Source organism: Ictalurus punctatus, chromosome 11 (assembly GCF_001660625.3).
Source record: "Ictalurus punctatus breed USDA103 chromosome 11, Coco_2.0, whole genome shotgun sequence".
NCBI classification, from domain to species: Eukaryota; Metazoa; Chordata; class Actinopteri; order Siluriformes; family Ictaluridae; genus Ictalurus; species Ictalurus punctatus.
The window spans coordinates 2,019,004-2,040,474 of record NC_030426.2 but is presented as its reverse complement, the minus strand read 5'-3'; the positions used below and the strand labels follow the sequence as shown (position 1 = coordinate 2,040,474).

At 40.6% G+C, this 21,471-nt stretch overlaps 1 long non-coding RNA gene across 1 annotated transcript; it reads right to left on the bottom strand.

Moving 5' to 3' along the window:
- Positions 1-16,234: 16,234 nt before the first annotated feature.
- Positions 16,235-19,763, bottom strand: LOC108271573 (uncharacterized). The gene is made up of 3 exons (XR_008397209.1): positions 19,618-19,763; positions 19,464-19,533; positions 16,235-16,829 (listed from the first exon to the last, which is right to left on the bottom strand). It is a non-coding gene; the product is annotated as an uncharacterized LOC108271573 (long non-coding RNA).
- Positions 19,764-21,471: the final 1,708 nt, after the last annotated feature.

The window sequence follows — 21,471 nt, the reverse complement described above, 5'->3', positions numbered from 1 at the left end:
TGTCCTCGGGCAAGACACTGAACCCCAAGTTGCTCCCAATGGCAAGCCAGCACCTTGCATGGCATGTGTGAGTGTGCGTTTGAATGGGTGAATGAGAAACAGTGTAAAGTGCTTTGAACCGCTAAGCTTATAAAAGTGCTATATAAGTGCAGTGCCATTTACCATCTGTGCACTTATCAGATGGGGGGGCTGGAGAAAATCCAGGTCTACTGCCAATTCCCTAGAGCTCATAGAGATGAATTTCCACTTACAAGAAGTTGAGTGAGTACTGTATCTAAATATAGGGCTAGTAATGCTAGCGATGGAAATCTGACTCAAGGCAAAGGAAGTAAAGACAGCCTATTAACTTTTTACAAATAATGGTTGCAGTATACAGTCCCCTCTGAAAGTACTGGAACAGCAAGGCTAATTCTCACTATACACTGAAGTCATTTTAGTTTGACATCAAATGATGAATATGCGATGATGGATCAGAATTTTACCTTTCATATCCTGATAGTTACATCTAGATGTGTTAAACAATTTAAAACATGGCACCTTTTGTTTGAATCCACCCATTTGTTCAAGTGATCAAAAAATATTGAAACATGACTGATAGGTATGTCTTGCTGCCCATATGTGCCCTGTTTAAAGTGATTGTTTAAACTTATTATTTAAACAATTAATAGCTCTGATTATCTACTCTTGGTTTGAGCTATAAGTTTGCCTGTGTAGACTGCATTTGTTTTTAAAAAGGATAAAACATGAAGACCAGAAAACTCTCTATGTGAGAAAAGCAAGCCATTTTTTAAATGCACCAAATGTTTGAAGACAGAATTTGTTCTAACAATACTTTGTGACTCATTATTTTTGTGTATTCTTACTGTGTATTCTTAATAGTTGAGGGAACATAATGTACTGCAAAAGTTTTTTGTTTTTTTTTTAAACAGAGAAATGACTATGAGCAGCAAGTTGGTTTACAGGTAAAACATTACAGAGATTTTGTAATGAAAATTGTTGTTAGTTGTTTTATCTGTAACCTACACCAATCATCAACAACATTATAACCACCTGCCTAATATTGTGTAGGGCTCCTTTGTACGACCAAAACAGCTCAGACCCATCAAGGCATGGGCTCCACAAGACCTCTGAAGGAGTGCTGTGGTATCTGGCACCAAGATGTTAGCAGCAGATTCTAAATCCTGTAAGTTACCAGGTAGGGTTTCTATGGACTGGGCCTGTTTGTCCAGAACATCCCACAGATACTCGGTCGGATTGAGATCTGGGGAATTTGGAGGCCAAGTCAACACCCTGAACTCTTTGTCATATTTGTCAAACCATTCATTACATTTTTTTGTAGTGTGGCAAGGCACATCCTGCTGAAAGACACCACTGCCATTAGGCAATACTGTTGCCATGAAGGGGTGTACTTGGTCTACAACAATGTTTAATGTGATATGTGTCAAAGTAACATCCCCATGAAATCCAGAACCCAAGTATTCCCAGCAGAACATTGCCCAGAGCATCACAATGCCTCTGTCGGCTTGCCATCTTCGAATAGTGCATCCTGGGGTCCTCTTGAAAACGCGATTCATCAGACAGGGCCACCTTCTTCCATTGATCCATGGACCATTTCTGATGCTCGCTTGCCTTCGGCAGTGGAAAGGGGTCAGCATGAGCACTCTGCAGCTACGCAGCCCCATATGCAGCAAGCTGTGATGCATTGTGTGTTCTGACATATATGAAGCATACAGTACCCTCTACTAATATTGGCACCCTTGGTAAATATGAGCACAGAAAGATGTGAAAAATTGTCTTTAACATTTGAATGTTAAATTTTGAACATTCTGATCTTTTGTTCAAAAAATTCACAAACATACTCTGCTCTCATGGATATCAAACAATTGCAAACACAACATCGGTTTATCCAAAAGAACATCGGTTTATAAAACATCGGTTTATCCAAATCTTTGTTAAATATAGGTGTGCAACAATTATTGGCACCCCTATGAATTCATATGAGAAAAAATATATTTTTGTATATTCCCATTGATATTTTACTTTTTAATACACCTGGGTGACTAAGAACAGGAAATTGTTCAACCATGACTTCCTGTTTCACAGAGGTATAAATATGAGTTAACACATAGGCCAAATTCTCTTAGTCATTCATAACAATGGGTATGACCAAGGAATATAACTATGATGTGTGGCAAAAGGTTGTTGAGCTTCACAAAATAGGAAGCGGCTATAAGAAAGCATTTCTACCATCAGGGCAATAATTAAGAAGTTTCAGTCAACTGGAAATGTTATGAATCAACGGAAATTGGATGTGTGTCTGTATTGTGGAAAGCTTCTGCATTTAGTTGGCTGTGCCTCAGGTGGTAGAGCGGGTTGTCTACTAATCGTAGAGTTGGCGGTTCAATTCCCGGCCCACATGACTCCACATGCTGAAATGTCCTTGGGCAAGACAAGTTGCTCCCAATGGCAAGCTAGCACCTTGCATGCCAGCTCTGCTACCATTGGTATGTGTGTGTGTGTGTGTGTGTGTGTGTGTGTGTGTGTGTGTGTGTGTGAGAGAGAGAATGGGTGAATGAGAACCAGTGTAAAGTGCTTTATAGAACCTAAGGTTAAAAAAGTCCTATATAAATGCAAACCGTTTATTGTCTCAATGCACGGTGAAGAGGATGGTTCACGTGGCCAAAAAATCTCCAAGGATCACAGCTAGAGAATTGCAGAAGTTAGTTGCGTCTTGGGGTCAGAAAGTCTCTAAAACTACAATCTGAAGTCACCTACATCACCACAAATTTTTTTAGAAGGATTTCAAGAAAAAAGCCTCTCATCCAAAAACAAACTCAAGCATCTTCAATTTTCCAGAGGCTACTGGAACTTCAAATGGGATCAGGTTCTATGGTCAGATGAAACCAAAATAGAGCTTTTTGGCAATAAACACCAAAGGTTGTTTTGGTGCACACAGAGAGGTACCATATGGAAAAGTACCTCATGCCCGTGGTTAAATATGGTGGTGGCTCTATATTGTTTTGGGGCTATTTTTTTTGCCAGAGGACCTGGACGTTTTGTTACGATACATCATGTACTTCATCAGCCCGCTTTAATTTGTAATTCATAATTGTAATTCATAACTGAATTACAATATGTCACATGACCACCTGCACCTGAATCACGGCTCTGTTAACGAGCACACTTATATATAGCCATTGTTTGCACTGCTTCCCGGTCTTACGTTTGTCTTAGGCTACCATTGTCCATGTTACCGTGTTTTGGTTCTGTTAGTTTATGTGTAGTCTGTACCACAGTGTTTTGCATCAATCTAAGTATCTTCTATGTTTTGGTTGGTTTATATAATAAAATGTTGAAAATTTGCGATTGCTTCTGCATCTACCTTTGAGACGTGACACTCATATTTACCAAGGGTGCCAATATTAGTAGAAGTTGCATTTTCAGTTGAATTTGGGGAAACCATTTGAAGCATTCGTTGTGTTAAACTATTTAATTTGCTTTTGTTTAATTTGGTCATTGCAGACAGATGAAAGTCTGTAAATTGATTTGCAATTGTATTATATATATATATATATATATATATATATATATATATATATACACATATATATACACACACACACACACACACACACACACAATCTCACAAAAGTATCTCACCCCTCACATTTTTGAAAATATTTGATTATATCTTTTCATGTGACAACACTGAAGAAATGACACTTTGCTACAATGTAAAGTAGTGAGTGTACAGCTTGTGTAACAGTGTAAATTTGCTGTGCCCTCAAAATAACTCAACACACAGCCATTAATGTCTAAAATGCTGGCAACAAAAGTGAGTACACCCCTAGGTGAAATTGTCCAAACTGGGCCCAAAGTGTCAATATTTTGTGTGGCCACCATTATTTTCCAGCACTGCCTTAACCCTCCTGGGCATGGAGTTCACCAGAGCTTCACAGGTTGCCACTGGAGTCCTCTTCCACTCCTCCATGATGACATCACGGAGCTGGTGGATGTTAAAGACCTTGTGCTCCTCCACCTTCCGTTTGAGGATACCCCACAGATGCTCAATGGGGTTTAGGTCTGGAGACATGCTTGGCCAGTCCATCACCTTCACCCTCAGCTTCTTTAGCAAGGCAGGGGTTGTTATCATGCTGGAATACTGCCCAAGTTCCCTCAATGAACTGTTGGTTTCCTCAATGAACTGCAGCTCCCCAGCGCCGGCATCACTCATGAAGCCCCAGACCATGACACTCCCACCACTATGCTTGACTGTAGGCAAGACACACTTGTCTTTGTACTGCTCACCTGGCTGCTGCCACACACGCTTGACACCATCTGAACCAAATAAGTTTATCTTGGTCTCATCAGACCACAGGACATGGTTCCAGTAATCCATATCCTTTGTCTGCTCGTCTTCAACAAACTGTTTGCAGGCTTTCTTGTGCATCATCTTTAAAAGAGGCTTCCTTCTGGGACAACAGCCATGCAGACCAATTTGATGCAGTGTGCGGTGTATGGTCTGAGCACTGACAGGCTGACCCCCCACCCCTTCAACCTCTGCAGCAATGCTGGCAGCACTCATACGTCTATTTCCCAAAGACAACCTCTGGATATGACGCTGAGCACGGCACTCAACTTCTTTGGTCGACCATGGCGAGGCCTGTTCTGAGTGGAACCTGTCGTGTTAAACCACTGTATGGTCTTGGACACCATGCTGCAGCTCAGTGTCAGGGTCTTGGCAATCTTCTTATAGCCTAGGCCATCTTTATGTAGAGCAACAATTCTTTTTTTCAGAGAGTTCTTTGCCATGTTGAACTTCCAATGACCAGTATGATTCAGTGTGAGAGGGATGACACCAAATTTAACACATCTGCTCCCCATTCACACCTGTTGTAACACTACCAAGTCACATGACACCAGGGAGGGAAAATGGCTAATTGGGCCCAATTTGGATATTTTCACTTAGGAGTGTACTCACTTTTGTTGCTAACGGTTTAGACATTAATGGCTGTGTGTTGAGTTATTTTGAGGGGACGGCAAATTTACACTGTTATACAAGCTGTACACTCACTACTTTACATTGTAGCAAAGTGTCATAACTTCAGTGTTGTCACATTAAAAGATATAATCAAATATTTACAAATACTGTGTGTGTGTGTGTGTATATATATATATATATATATATATATAGAGAGAGAGAGAGAGAGAGAGAGATAGATAGATAGATAGATACACACATTTATTTAAGGGCACTTAAGGGGCAGTTACTTAGTTACTTAAATCAATTACTGAAAGGGATTTGCTAATATTTATGGACTACATCCTGCTATTTAAGAATGTAGTGCTTTTTGTGTAGACTTTTACTTCTGACTGTGACACAATGTAGTCACGAAAGGAATTTCTTGTATGCAGACACAAACATAGATGATAATTATTCAATTCAATTCAATTCAATTCAATTTTATTTGTATAGCGCTTTTTACAATAGACATTGTCTCAAAGCAGCTTTACAGAAATATCAACACGGTATACAGATATTAAAGGTGTGAATTTATCCCAACTGAGCAAGCCACTGAGTGGCGACGGTGGCAAGGAAAAACTCCCTAAGATGTTTTAAGAGGAAGAAACCTTGAGAGGAACCCGACTCAGAAGGGAACCCATCCTCATCTGGGTAACAACAGATATTGTGAAAAAGTTCATTATGGATTTATATGAAGTCTGTATGGTGTTAAGAGCAGCCGTAGTCCCAGCAGTCTGGAATTAAAGAAGATTTGAGCTCCATCCAGAGGCTGAAAGGATCAGGATCTCTAGTATCTCCATAAATTCGTGTGGGGCTCGGCGAAAGGAGAGAGGGAGAAAGTAGAACAGAAACTAGTCAGGGTAGGCTTGAGTAAACAAATACGTTTTAAGCTTAGACTTAAACACTGAGACTGTGTCTGAGTCCCGAACACTAATAGGAAGACTGTTCCATAACTGTGGGGCCCTATAAGAGAAAGCTCTTCCCCCTGCTGTAGCCTTCACTATTCGAGGTACCGTCAGATAGCCTGCATCTTTTGATCTAAGTAGGCGTGGCGGATCATATAAAACCAAAAGGTCGCTTAGATATTGTGGCGCGAGACCGTTTAGTGCTTTATAGGTTAATAAGAGTATTTTATAATTAATGCGAGATTTTACTGGGAGCCAATGCAGTGTGGATAATATCGTTAATAATTATAGTTAATTATTTTAAATATTCAAATTTAAAACTGATTGTTTTAAAATTTTATCAGCTGCATAAAACATATCACTGAAAACTGGGTAATGTAGATGCAAGATATTTGCATTTTATTTATTACATAAGTATATATACAATATATTTTTTATTAATTTATAGTCACATTTGTGAATAAGTAGCTCTGTATCTTAAATCTGGGAAATTTGCTAATATAAAATGTATTTTTATATAAAAACTGCAACAACATTTAAGTGTTTATATAATGAATGACTAATCAACAGCTACTTGTAAGGAAAAAATAAAACACCCCCACCCCCCTAGATCCCAGCCTTTCAACAAAATTCCATCTGCAGGCAAGTAAGCAACCTAAGAGTGAGGAGACAAAGAAATGCACTAGAGTGTGAGATTGTTCCAGGATCAAAGCTTGCATTACCATTAATATGCTTTCCTTCAGAATAAACTTACCGTAACTTGAGCTGTGAGATGTGTTGGTGGGGTATATAAGGTGGGATATCTGTAATACAATACCCAAGCCATTAAGCATCTGCCTGTGCTGACACTGAAAGGAGCTGCAATGCAGGGTTTTGATGTGCAAAAGAAAGTAAAGTATGAGCAAGATATTAAGATATTTTTGTCATGCTGAGTATGTGCTGTGTAAAAGCAATAAAGAATAAATAAATTTAATAATCTAACCAAAATAACTTCAACGGAAACTGAACATAGTTCCTATAAAGAAATGTAAAATGTATGTGGGCTTTTTATGTCTGTTCACATTTGGATAGGAGACTGTAATATCAAGCAGTAATACCTCAAACATCACTTAGCAAATTGAAAGAAAAAAATAAATAAATAGAAAAATTAGCCCTTATGCTATATTTTGGCAGTATGCATATTGTCATGGTAGGACAGAACTACACCACCCATCAGCCATTATGGTTCTTGTTTTCAGGTCTTTGATTTTGTTTGCACTTTACTTAATAAAATGTCTGCATTTGCATCTGCCTTTACCTCCCAGTTGTAACAGAACTCTTGACTTACCATTAATGCAGCAGAGTTTTTCAGCATCCAAGAAGCCCTCCTGGTCTAGAACCACATGATATGGAGCAAAAGGGAAAGGGTAGGGTCCCATTACAGATCGTGGCCTTGCCATGGGCATGACTCTGTCTTCCTGCTCCACCTTAGATGTTGCTACGGCACCCGGCTCCACTTTGGACGTCGCACCGTCTTCCTACTCCACTGAGGATGTCGCTCTGCCTCCTTGCTCCACTGAGGACATCACTCCGCTGCATTACTCCACTGAGGACATTACTCCTTCCTCATGCTTCTTGGTGTATGTCAGTCCCCCCCTTGCGTTGCAGACAATGTTACTCCCCACCTCTGGCTCTGCCTGGGACTTTGCTCCTCCCACTGGCTTTGTGGTGACCAACGCTCCGCTTTGTGCTCCACCTTGGACATTGTGCCATCCCTTAGCTATGTGGAAGAGATAACTCTGCCTCACTGCCTTGTGGATGACGTCGCTTCTCCTATCACCTATGCTAAGGGTATCACTCCCAAAGAACCTTGTTGGCCTAAGGGCCCTTATCAGCTAAGAGACATCGCACGTGACTATCCAGAACCCCCCTCTTGACTGTTTCATGCTTCAGGAGCCACGCATTAAGGGGGTGTGGGTGTGGTAGGTCATGTTAGCACCAAAGGGACACAGAACTACACTACCCATCAGCCTCGGTATGTCACGTTTCACTAACCACTCACACCCGTTTCCTATTTCATTTTGATTTGCACCACTCTAAGTTCTAAGTTCTACTTTTTCAATGTCTCGTTGGCAAGCTTTTGTTATAGTTGTCATTTACCTTCATGCGTCAACAGTTCATATCCACAGTTCATGTTTATGGTTCTTGTCTTCATGTCTTTGATTGTTTTGTACTTTACTTAATAAATTGTCTGCATTTGCATCTGCCTCCACTAACATTCTGTGATATATAGAAACTGCAGAATAATGAGATATAGTCTAATTACAGTTGCAATCAAAATTATTCAACCCCCATTGCAAATCAGGTTTATTGACAAAATTGGCAGACTTTCAGCTGTTTGCAATGAACAAATCAAACAAAAGCATTTGAAATAGTTTCAACAATGAATGCTTCAAGTGGTTTCCCCAAATTCAACTGAAAATGCAACTTATAATGACTAGAATGAAAGTCATTATAAGCTGGAAGTCTGTAAATTTTGACAATAAACCTGACTTGCAATGGGGATTGAATAATTTTGATTGAAACGGTTGTATGTCCTTAGGTCTTTGTTTGGTGAGACCACCATGTTGGCTCGAATTTAGCCTATTACCCAAAAACATTTAAAATTCAACTTAGAAGCCAATACTCACATCTACCTCTGAGACCAGTTGGAGATAGAAAAAATACACCAGCCGTGAGTGAGAAGAAGCAAGGGTCCAGCTTTATTGTTTCATTCCACCACACGAGATCCACACCGATGAGAATTCTCAGAAGTGATCCCCCATACCCTGAGCTTAAGCTCCAGTATTTATACTGTATTTACACACTAGATAACCCATAGGTTTCCAGAAAAGGCCTATTTCACTTACCCATAGAATTGAAACCAGGGGTTTTACTTTACACATAAAATCAGAACTCAGGCATTTCCAACAACCCAGGAAACAAAAACCCAGTGTTTCTATTTACCTAGGTTTTCAAAAACCAGGGTTCTCTTTTACCTAGGTCTTCAAAAACCAGGGTTCTCCCTTACCTAGGTTTTCAAAAACCAAGATTCCCATTTCCCTAGGTAATAAAAATGACGTAAGCAAGACGACTAAACAACCGGGAGGGACCTTGGTCTTATCGTTATCTCGAGGGGGGGGGCAGCCACCCTTATAACTGGCTTTCTTCATGGTTCTCTAAAAATTAAGGCTTTCCTTGCGAGATGAGAATCTTCACCATCTGAATCATGAGTAAGTTATATTTTCCTTTTTTCCCCGTACTTCTCATTTATAATTTATTTTCATATTTGCACTATATTTCTTATTTTATATATATTTATACTACTTATACTACTTGTTGTGTCTACTTGCCCGCCCTTGACTGTACGAGTGTGTGTGTGTGTGTGTGTGTGTGTGTGTGTTTTTAGCACTCCTTAGCTCGTACACTTCTTTTTGACTTTTTTGACTATTACTGATCTTAAATTGCTCGTAATTCCAATCTGTCAATGTCCGCCTAATCCCGCTTCTACGTGTCAAGGTGCCCGTTTTTCCTTCTTCTCCCTTATGTTTATTTTATGACATTTTTTATCCACAACAACCAGCACTGTGACACAAGCGTCAATGGCAGGCATATGACTGAAACCAACCTGCTTGTTCATCACATTAGCCAGAGCACATGTCATAAGGTACAGGTGAGCTATCTAAATCCCCATATGAAATCTGTCAGTAGGCCTTGTAAGGTGGCTTAGCAAATTAAAGGGGCTGTTCCAGAACAGTGCATTCAGTGTTGTGGGCAACCCTACTCAAGCCACAGCTATTTTCAGGGTGGCTGTGACAGCTATGTAACTTTGAGACTACCATACTGTAAGCCCATGAGAACTGGCAGGGGCAGGGGCAGAGCCAGATTTCTCCTAGATGCTGCAGAGGAGCTGAAATCAGCCTGTAGAACTTCCGTTTGCAGCTCATATAGCAGCTGTGGCTCAGTTGGTAGAGCTGTTTGTCCACTAATCGTAGGGTTGGCGATTGGATTCCCAGTCCACATGACTTCACATGCCGAAGTGTCCTTGAGCAAGACACTGAACCCTAAGTTGCTCCCAATGGCAAGCTAGCACCTTGCATGGTAGGTGTGAGTGTGTGTTTGAATGGGTGAATGAGAAAAGCGCTTTGAACCGCTAAGGTTAAAAAAGTGCTATATCAGTGCAGTGCCATTTACCATCTGGGCACTTATCAGATAAGGGGCAGGGGGGGCTGGAGAAAATCCATGTCTACTGCCAATTCCCTAGAGCTCATAGAGATGAATTTCCACTTACAAGAAGTTGAGTGAGTACTGTATCTAAATATAGGGCTAGTAATGCTAGCGATGGAAATCTGACTCAAGGCTAAGGAAGTAATGAAAGCCTATTAGCTTTTTACAAATAATAGTTGCAGTATACATTTCCCTCTGAAAGTATTGGAACAGCAAGGCCGATTCTCACTATACACCACGATAAATTAATAAATTGGTCTGATGAATTAATAGCTGCTGTGCAGTTCAAATAGTACTGTAAGGTGCATAATAAATACATTAGGAAAGATTCTCCAGATTGCCATGTGTAGAATGCTGCAAGGTCAATTGTCTAGTTCATAAATTTGGGTGAAATAACCTTAGGCAGGTACCCTGGGTTCAGCCATAAGGTTACTTTGGAGTCATCCAGTCACCAGTGCATGCAGGGCAAGATTTATCACCAAAGCATGCAATTCTGTCACCCTTTGTGCTAAGGTGATCACCAGCAAAATGGCTGTCTGTAGGGTTCTATTGTCTTGCAATAGAAGGACTCCAATAGAAGGGGGAGATGTCATACTGGGCTCTTCAGAAATTCTGAAAAAGTTGGGACAGTAGGAAAAATGCAAATAAAAACAAAGAGGAGTGATATATGTAAATGTACTTTGACTTGTATTTAAACAAAAAAAATGATAAAGACAAGGTATTTGAGGTTATACCTAATCAACTACATAGTTTGAAATTGATGCATGCAACACATTCCAAAAAAGTTTGGACAGGGGAAATTCAGGAGTAATAGCAATGTGACAAGTTGAAATAAGAAGGTGATGTGAAACAGGTGAGGCAATCGTCTAATCATAGTACATAAGGAGTCTTCAAAAAAGGCTTAGGCCTTCAAGAGCAAGGATGGTTCAAGGCTTGCCAATCTGACAACAGATGTGTCAGCAAATAATCCAACACTTCAGGAACAACATTCCCCAAAGAGAAATTGGTAGGATTGTGGGCATTTCACCTTCTACAGTACACAATATAATTAAAAGAATCAAGGAATCTGCTCAAATCTTGGTGCATAAAGGGCAAAGCCTGATAACCACTTCTGAATACATGTGATCTCTGATCCCTTAGACATTACTGTCTTAATGACTGTCATCATGAGTCTGTAATGGATATCCTGACATGGGCTCGGGAATACTTTGGTAAACCTTTTTCAGTCGACACCATTTGCCGCTGCATCCACAGATTCAAGTTAAGGCTTTACTATGCAAAGCAGAAGCCATACATCAACACTGTCCAGATGTGCTGCCGACTTCTCTAGGTTCGTCTCATCTGAGATGGACAGTTACACAGTGGAATCGTGTTTTATGGTCCGATGAGTCAACATTTCAAATAATTTTTGGACAACTGTTGTGTTCTTCGAGCCAAATAGGAAAAGGACCTAGCTGTTATCAGCATCAGAACCAAAAGCCAACGTCTGTCATGCTATGGGGGTGTGTCAGTGCCCATGGCATGGGTAACATGCACATCTGTGAGGGCATCATTAATGCGGAAAGATATGTACACATTTTTGAGCAACATACTGTATGCTGCCATCCAGAGCAGTATAATGCCAAACCACATTCTGCCAAGATTACAAGAGTATGGTCACGTAAACAGAGTGGCTTGCCTGCAGTCCTAATCTGTCTCTGATTGAGAATGTGTGGCGCATTATGAAGCACAAAATAAGGCAATTAAGGCCCGGTACAATTGCGCAGCTAAAGAAATGCATAATGGATGAACGGGGGAAAATTACACTTGCTAAACTTAACCAACTGGTGTCTTCAGTGCCCAAATGCTTAATAAATGTTATTAAAAGAAAAAGTGATGTTACATAGTGGTAAACAGTCGACTGTCCCAATGTTTTTGGAGTGTGTTGCAGTCATAAGATTTGAATTGAGTATATTTTCAAAAATAAATTAAATTCACAAAGTAAAACATCAAATTATGTGCAAATGTGTTTTCAATATAGTACAGGGTGAGTTGAATTTCAAATGACTTTTTTGTATGTTTTTTATGCATTTTCCATACTGTTTCAACTATTTCAGAATTGGGGTTGTATCTCCTTTCATAAATTCTGTTTTGAGCTCCTAGAAAGGTGCTATTTAGTGTGCTGACGTGAGCCAAAATTGCAACCACATATACTTACAGCATACACAGGTACTTGCATTTATCCAGCTGGGCTTGCAAAAAGACTACCACTGCAGACACTGGGCAGTGCACTGGGTACAATTATTGGGGTGCACACCATTTCTGGAACCGTTCCCACTTGAGAGCATAAAAGGCCTTTACACTAGGGGCTCAAGCATTCAGAATCTTTTCCTGGATTGTTATTTCACAATTATCAAGCTACCCCCACATACATTAGCCCATGAGGCCAGTCATGGGCCAAACTCACAGCACAAATGTGGTGCACACTGGCAAGGAGTATCACAACTCATCTATGACAAGGCTGCCCTGGAGGGTATTGCCACTAGTGAGAGCAGCAGTGGGAACCAGGGTCTCTCTGGCTATTCTGGCACCACAAGTAAAACTCTGTGGTTCAATTGATGAATTCTGTTTAGCATGGGCAGCAAAGGATGTGGGAGCACATACAGTAGACCACAAGGCCAGTCATGGCTAGTGTGTCTTGTCCCAGAGAGCTCTTTGTCTCTACTAGGAAGAATGCTGGCCCAAATTTAGCCTATTACCCAAAGACACTTAAAATTCAATATAGACGCAAATACTCGCATCTGTAAACCCAGCTGGAGAGAGAAAAAAAAGACACCAGCCGTGAGTGAGAAGAAGCAAGAGTCCAGATTTTATTTCCACCTCACAAGATCCACACCAATGAGAATTCTCAGAAGTGATCTGACACCTGGAGCTCAAGCTCCAGTATTTATAATGTATTTACACAGTAAATAACCAATATATTTTAGAAAGACTATGATATCAATACCAATAGGGTTAAAAAGAGCTCATCTACATTACCATGATGTTTAAAAAAAGGCTTATCAAATTTACCATGATGTTTTTAAAGAGGTTTATCAAATTTACCATGATGTTTTGAAAGAGGACTTTCTGACTACCATTAGGATTGAAAGTGGGAGAAAGAGAAAGCAATTTAGATAGACCTTGGTCTCATGTTGTTATCTCATAATGTTATGTGTGTGCGATGGGGCCTTTGGGTGTGTTATGTCTGCACGCCCGCCCTTGACAGTACGAGAGTGTGTGTGTTTCTCAGCCTGCACTCCTCAGCTCTTATATTTCTCTGTGACTAATAAACCATAGTGTGTTACTCTTAAAGATCTTAAAGTGTGAATCCAATTTGTCAATATCCACCTAATACCGCTTCTGTGTGTCTAGATGCCTGTCATCATTTTTCCTTCTCTCCTTTACTGGAGGGGCTGGATTTGGATCTGAACACTCACTATCAGCTCACGCATCTCACTGCTGACATCATGGTGCTAATTGACGTTCTTCGCAGCAACCCCTCTGGAAATGGAAATGCGGGGTCCCCCCCTCTCAAATACAGAATCCACTCCACGAATGTGTGTACTGACGCCTCTACACAAACAGACCCTCTGCCTGACCCTCCCTCCAGCTTTCAGTCTGAGGATGATATCGCCTTCTCTGATCTGGGCTCTGACCATTCTTCCCTCTTCTCACCTGTCAGTCCGCCGTACTCTCAGTATTCTCCTTATTTCACCCTTGCTGGCTATCCCATGTCCCCAGGACGCCCCGCATTTTCTTCCCCCTACCACTCTTCTCAGGATTACACACCCACCAGTCCTGTGAATTTTCAATAAAATTACATATTACTCATACTAGATCTCCCTCGTGTTTATTTCATGTCATCTTTATCCACAACAAGAACCACTCTTGACAATGAGTTGTGTAACCCTTATTACGAGGTAGTAAGAATGTACATAGGTGTAGTAGTCTAAAGTAGTCTTAGGGGTTATCAGTAGTATGAATTTGGACCAGAATCAGAAGTTGCTAAATTGTTAAGAGCCTGGGAATTGAAGGTCAATAAAAAGAATACCACACCAGAATGACAATTTGCATAAAATGTATTAAACACACATGGGCTGGTACATACATATATACAAAACAGTTATGAAAAAAATAACAAACTAAAATAATAAAGTGCGCACGTAAATAAATCCCCTCTTAAATTCCCTTGAGCTTAGCTCGTCCTCAGTTTCACTTGCCTTTGTTGACAAGAGTTCAGTCACCAACATTGGGCCCTTTTTAGTTCGTGTTAGTGTTTGTCCTACCACCATGAAGATGAAGAAGATGATTCTGGCAATCCGTCTAAAGTCAGAGTCACAAACACGGTTGGCTCGCCACCCAGCCACCCGGACTGGGAATCTATGAATCTCTGGAAGAGCGCCTGGAACATGGGGATCTGTATCATTCCATGGAAAGGATCTCCGCACGATGTTTCCAACTCTTTACCAAAGCCTGACCTATAAATAAGGCCAGATCATTTCTCTCAATTACCATTCAGTGAATAACTGGACTGCTACAGGCTACTATAAAATAAAATGAGATAATACTTAAGTTCACCTATAATGCAATGTCAAAATCTCTCTCTCGTTGTACAACAGCTCTTATGTTTCTTCTCAGGTATCAAAACTATATGAATTTCTCTCCAGTATCCAAAGTACATTTACATCACAAACTACATCCTTCATAAAAACACACATTTCTAACCCAAGTTGCATGAAACCTTAGTAACGTTAACAGTATGAAGAATAAAACTGCATGAATTGCATGTAAACATCGATCAACTTGTATTACTTTAAATTAGGAGGCATTAAGGTGTTAGCGTGCTTATTTATCTCCCTCTGCACCGGTAACAGTGGAAAGAATGCACTAAAAATTGTACTTCTTTGACCTCCAATAAACACAATTAAATTCACAACGTTTAACATCATTATTTAACAAACTAACCATTTAGCAACAGTAGGGAAAAGTAACATGTCTTTTTATAACCCACAACCAAAATCATTAGTTGTTTTCCAAGGCATTGACCAGTAGTCCGCTAGCCTATTGTGGCTAATTACCATATTAGCATTTGAATACCTGAGAGCTCCCCATCCTCAACCGTACCAAAGGCTGAGTCCAAGAGCTGCAGGTAAGTGGTGGGGGGTGATTCAGGCCGTAGCCCTTTGACCATATCGGCTGCAGGCGAAAGTAGACATTCAAGAATTCGTCTTGAGATCTGGAGATGGGACATGCTGGGATCATTTAGAAGCAGTTCGATGTGTGAGAGTCAAGTGTCGTAATCAGCTTCATTACTGGGTCCGGGAATCTTTCCAGAAAAGGAACGAAGTCTCACTGGAGATTGCAGATGTGGCCTAACATCTTCCCTCCTTACAATATGCTCAACCACCACCTTCTGTATTTCTGCTGGGTTTATGTCGCTCACTGAAAGGGACGGAGCTTTCCCTCCATTAGTGAACAGGACTGAATCAGTGGCACTTAAGCAATTGCCTTCCAGAGGGGCATCCAAGAGTGAGACGAGGGGCTGTTGATCTTCAGGGGTATGAGGTTGAAGTGTCACAACTGGGGTCTCAACATGTGAAGGAGAGACTTCTGTAACTACGGGTTTCATAGCTTCAATATCTTCACCAATCTGAGACATCATCTCTTTCAACACCTCCCCATAGTCTTTGCCACTTAGCTTGGCTAAGCCCTTTAACTCCGTTAGGTATGTTTTTGTAACATTACTGCCAATCTGAGTAGTGTACACACTGCTTAATGCTTTTACACCGTATTTAGCACATGGATCTGCTCGAAAACTCAATGATCAGGTTTTGGTAAAATTCGGATTTGGAATCATCAACGGAAAGGGCTCTTCCGATGGAACCATACTTCTTAAGGAAGTCAACAACTTGCTCATCCTGATCCGCTACCTGGGTTACCCCACTAACGATCACTGCATTCGGAAATTTAACACCTGACTTCCGTATGAAGTCCATTTTGCATATTCTTTCAATATTGATATTCAATGTCTCTGGCTCCTGGCTGGCTCGCCACTTTATGTAACCCTTATTACGAGGTAGTAAGAATGTACATAGGTGTAGTAGTCTAAAGTAGTCTTAGAGGTTATCAGTAATATGAATTTGGACCAGAATCAGAAGATGCTAAATTGTTAAGAGCCTGAGAATTGAAGGTCAATAAAAAGAATACCACACCAGAATGACAATTTGCATAAAATGTATTAAACACACATGGGCTGGTACATACATATATACAAAACAGTTATGAAAAAAAATAACAAACTAAAATAATAAAGTGCGCACGTAAATAAATCCCCTCTTAAATTCCCTTGAGCTTAGTTCGTCCTCAGTTTCACTTGCCTTTGTTGACAAGAGTTCAGTCACCAACGTTGGGCCCTTTTTAGTTCGTGTTAGTGTTTGTCCTACCACCATGAAGATGAAGAAGATGATTCTGGCAATCCGTCTAAAGTCAGAGTCACAAACACGGTTGGCTCGCCACCCAGCCACCCGGACTGGGAATCTATGAATCTCTGGAAGAGCGCCTGGAACATGGGGATCTGTATCATTCCATGGAAAGGATCTCCGCACGATGTTTCCAACTCTTTACCAAAGCCTGACCTATAAATAAGGTCAGATCATTTCTCTCAATTACCATTCAGTGAATAAATGGACTGCTACAGGCTGCTATAAAATAAAATGAGATAATACTTAAGTTCACCTATAATGCAATGTCAAAATCTCTCTCTCGTTGTACAACAGCTCTTATGTTTCTTCTCAGGTATCAAAACTATATGAATTTCTCTCCAGTATCCAAAGTACATTTACATCACAAACTACATCCTTCATAAAAACACACATTTCTAACCCAAGTTGTATGAAACCTTAGTAACGTTAACAGTATGAAGAATAAAACTGCATGAATTGCATGTAAACATCGATCAACTTGTATTACTTTAAATTAGAGGCATTAAGGTGTTAGTGCTTATTTATCCCCCTCTGCACCGGTAACAGTGGAAAGAATGCACTAAAAATTGTACTTCTTTGACCTCCAATAAACACAATTAAATTCACAACGTTTAACATCATTATTTAACAAACTAACCATTTAGCAACAGTAGGGAAAAGTAACATGTCTTTTTATAACCCACAACCAAAATCATTAGTTGTTTTCCAAGGCATTAACCAGTAGTCCGCTAGCCTATTGTGGCTAATTACCATATTAGCATTTGAATGTCCCATCTGGGGTGCCAAATGTTGGCTCAAATTTAGCCTATTACCCAAAAACATTTAAAACTCAACTTAGAAGCCAATACTCACATCTACCTCTGAGCCCAGTTGGAGATAGAAAAAATACACCAGCCGTGAGTGAGAAGAAGCAAGGGTCCAGCTTTATTGTTCCATTCCACCACACGAGATCCACACCGATGAGAATTCTCAAAAGTGATCCCAATACCCTGAGCTTAAGCTCCAGTATTTATACTGTATTTACACACTAGATAACCCATATGTTTCAAGAAGACTATGATCTCACTACCAATAGCGTTAAAAAAGAGCTCATTTACCTTACTCTTATGTTCCAGAAAAGGCCTATTTCACTTACACATAGAATTGAAACCAGGGGTTTTAATTTACACATAAAATCAGAACCCAGGCATTTCTAATAACCCAGAAAATAAAAACCCAGAGTTTTGAATTACACAGAGAATCAGAAACCAGGATTCTCATTTACCTTAGGGGGTCAGAAACCTGGATTCTCAATTACCTAGGGAATTAAAATGACGTAGACAAGACGACTAAACAACCGGGAGGGACCTTGGTCTTATCGTTATCTCGAGGGGGGGGGGGGGCAGTTTGACCCAGCCACCCTTATAACTGGCTCTCTTCATGGTTCTCTAAAAATTAAGGCTTTCCTTGCGAGACGAGAATCTTCACCATCTGAATCATGAGTAAGTTATATTTTTCTATTTTTCCTTTATTTCTCGTTTATAATTTATTTTCATATTTGCACTATATTTCTTATTTTATATATATTTATACTACTTGAAAAGTGGTTTACTATACTTCCAACTTCTTAATATCATTACAGTTCTACTGTCCTGCATATCCTACTATTCTGTTGTTTTTTTTTAGAGTTTCTCTATTACTATAAGATATTATTAAAGTTATTCATGTGTGTGTATGAGGAAGAGAGAGTGTGTGCGTATGTTGTGTCTACTTGCCCGCCCTTGACTGTACGAGTGTGTGTGTGTGTGTTTTTAGCACTCCTCAGCTCGTACACTTCTTTCGACTTTTTGACTAACAACCCATAAAGATCTTTAAAGTGTTTCACCACTCTATCCAACTCTGACTAAAACCGCTTCTGTATGTCTAGGTGCCGGTGCCCGTCGTCAGTCCCCTCTCTCTCCGTTACTGGACCTGGATCTGGATCTGGATCTGGACACTCATTACCAGCTTGTGCATCTCACGGCTGATATCATGATGCTACTTAACTATCTTCGCAGCACCCCCCCTAAGAATAGAGATCCGGGGTTCCCCCCTCTTCTTCGGTACAGAATATACCTGGCCTCTACACAGTCAGAACCAGAACCCCCCTCTAGCTTCCAATCCGAGGATGATGTTGTCTTCTCTGATCCGGGCCCCGACCATCCGTCTCTCTTCTCACCCACCAGTCCGCCCGACTCTCAGTGGTCCGTTCACTTCACCCACCCTGATTTCCCCATGTCCCCAGGACGCACCCCATTTTCTTCCCCCTCTTACTCTCCTCCAGACTACGCACCCACCCGTCCTGTGAATTACCAATAAAATTACATTTTTACTCATACTCAGTCTCCCTCGTGTTTATTTCATGTCATTTTTATCCACAACAGAGGCATTAAGGTGTTAGTGCTTATTTATCCCCCTCTGCACCAGTAACAGTGGAAAGAATGCACTAAAAATTGTACTTCTTTGACCTCCAATAAACACAATTAAATTCACAACGTTTAACATCATTATTTAACAAACTAACCATTTAGCAACAGTAGGGAAAAGTAACATGTCTTTTTATAACCCACAACCAAAATCATTAGTTGTTTTCCAAGGCATTGACCAGTAGTCCGCTAGCCTATTGTGGCTAATTACCATATTAGCATTTGAATACAGCAGGCTCACATTAGCTATCCACCATTAGTACCTTTGCATTGCTTACCCATTAGCGCCCATTAGCATAAATGCTAGCGAACTCAGAGGCCTAGCGCCAGGTAAACAACTCACCATTTTAGCAGAATTCACTGCCTTTAGCTCCGTGACAACAGTGGATTCAGGCACAGCTCTCTGTTACTCTCTATATTACAACAAGATATAGTCAGTATAAGCAATAATGAGTACAGAACTTGTTTAATTCACTCCATGTCGTTTTTCGTCTTACCAAGTGGATAACGCAGCCTCGTATGCTCAGGTGCAAGCGCCAAAAGAACGTGCAGAGACACTAACCTAGAGGTGTAACTGTAACAGAGCCTAGTTGGCAGCTGATTGCTCAGTTCACTGCCTCATAGAGTTCACCCATTTGCTCACTTACAAATCCATCAAAGATAACAAGAAAATCAAAGTTAACCCTTTTGTGACTTGCTTAGACAGCTAAATAGTGTTTCTCATTATTAAGCCTGGGCTATAGTTGACTTAGCATTGGTAAAGAGGTTCACCAAGCTCCACTCTCTTGGCATATGTGCTGCTTCGAAAGCTGGACCTTTATGCCAACCCAGTAGGTAAATTGCTCTCAGTGAGGCTAGCCAATGAGTAATAATTGAGAAACTTCAATATATGAGGAAGAAAGCTTTTTTCAACCTCATTCCACCCTGGTGATTTATGTACTTTACAGTAACTACATTGTCCAAAGGGAACAGGATGTGACAGAGTCTCGGGACCAGGTAGCAAGATCCTCGAGGCAACCTTCAGTTGTTATAGGTTGATGTGTTTTGATCTCACATTGCAGGTGCATATACTCCCTGGGCCTCTGTGACACCACACTGCTTCCCATCCATGATGACCATCTCTCTCTGATGGAACCTACGTCTACACCTTTTTGTGTGAAAGGCTTCATGTCTCCAGAAAGCCAGGGACTGACAAACATGTGTCTCTATTGCTCAAGCCTTGAATTCAGCCAGAGGCTGATGAATCATATCTGAAAGTCCCTTAGTTCCAGCAGGTGCAAAGGAACCACTGCTGTGGCTGCAGTCAACAATTCCAGGAGCCGGAATGTAGTGGTCTGCTTACATCCTGGTCATGCCACAGACCATGGCATAAGGATGGCTCACAGCCTCATTAAATCTAGCTCTATAAGTATAAATTGTCTGTTAGGGAGCTCTTCTGTGAGTTCACACTCAGATCGAGCTTTGAGATGTATGTGAGAAGATTAACTGTGGTCAATGGCCCACTCTCTGGTGGAGGCACACAAGAGATGGTCACCTACAGTCCTCTCTGGGACTATTGAATGACAAGGCTAATTCATTTGTTTGGTGTTATAGATCAAAGACATTTGGGTTTGAGCTTCAAAAGAGTGATGTCAAAGGATGTCTGCTTTTTTTCCACTGATATTTACATCTAGATGTGTTAAACAACTGAAAACCTGGCACCTGTACTGGCAGACCACCCAATTTATAGGTGAGCAAAAGTATAGGAACAGATCTTAAAGTAAATTGAAGTAAATGAATTGCAGACAGATTGTTTCTGTAAATTTCAGAATTCATTCTGCTGTTAAATAATAATAAGTTAAATAATCAATAAAAATTAGTGAGTCTGTTCCAGAAGTAGCCATGCAAGCCCAAGCCATGACACTACCTTCACCATGTTTGACTGATGAGCTTCTGTTTTGGATCATGAGCAGATCCATTCTGTCTCCTCACTTTGGTAGAGGTTAATCTTGGTTTCAGAACTTTTGTGGCTCATCTCTGTATTTCTGTGCAAATTCCAAACTGGCCTTCTGATTCTTACTGCTCATGAGTGGTTTGCATCTTGTGGTATGGCCTCTATATTTTTGCACTTGAAGTGTTCTTCATATGTTGGATTGTGATACATTCACCTCTGCCCTGTGGAGGTTGTTGGTGATGTCACTAACTGTTGTTTTGGAGTTTTTTTTTATTCACAGCACTCACAATGTTTCTGCCATCAACTGTTGTTGTTTTCCTTGGCCAACCTGTTCCATGTCTAGGTAGTACATCAGTGGTCTTTTTTTTTCAGGGCATTCCAAATTGTTGTATTGGCTATACCCAATGCTTGTGCAATG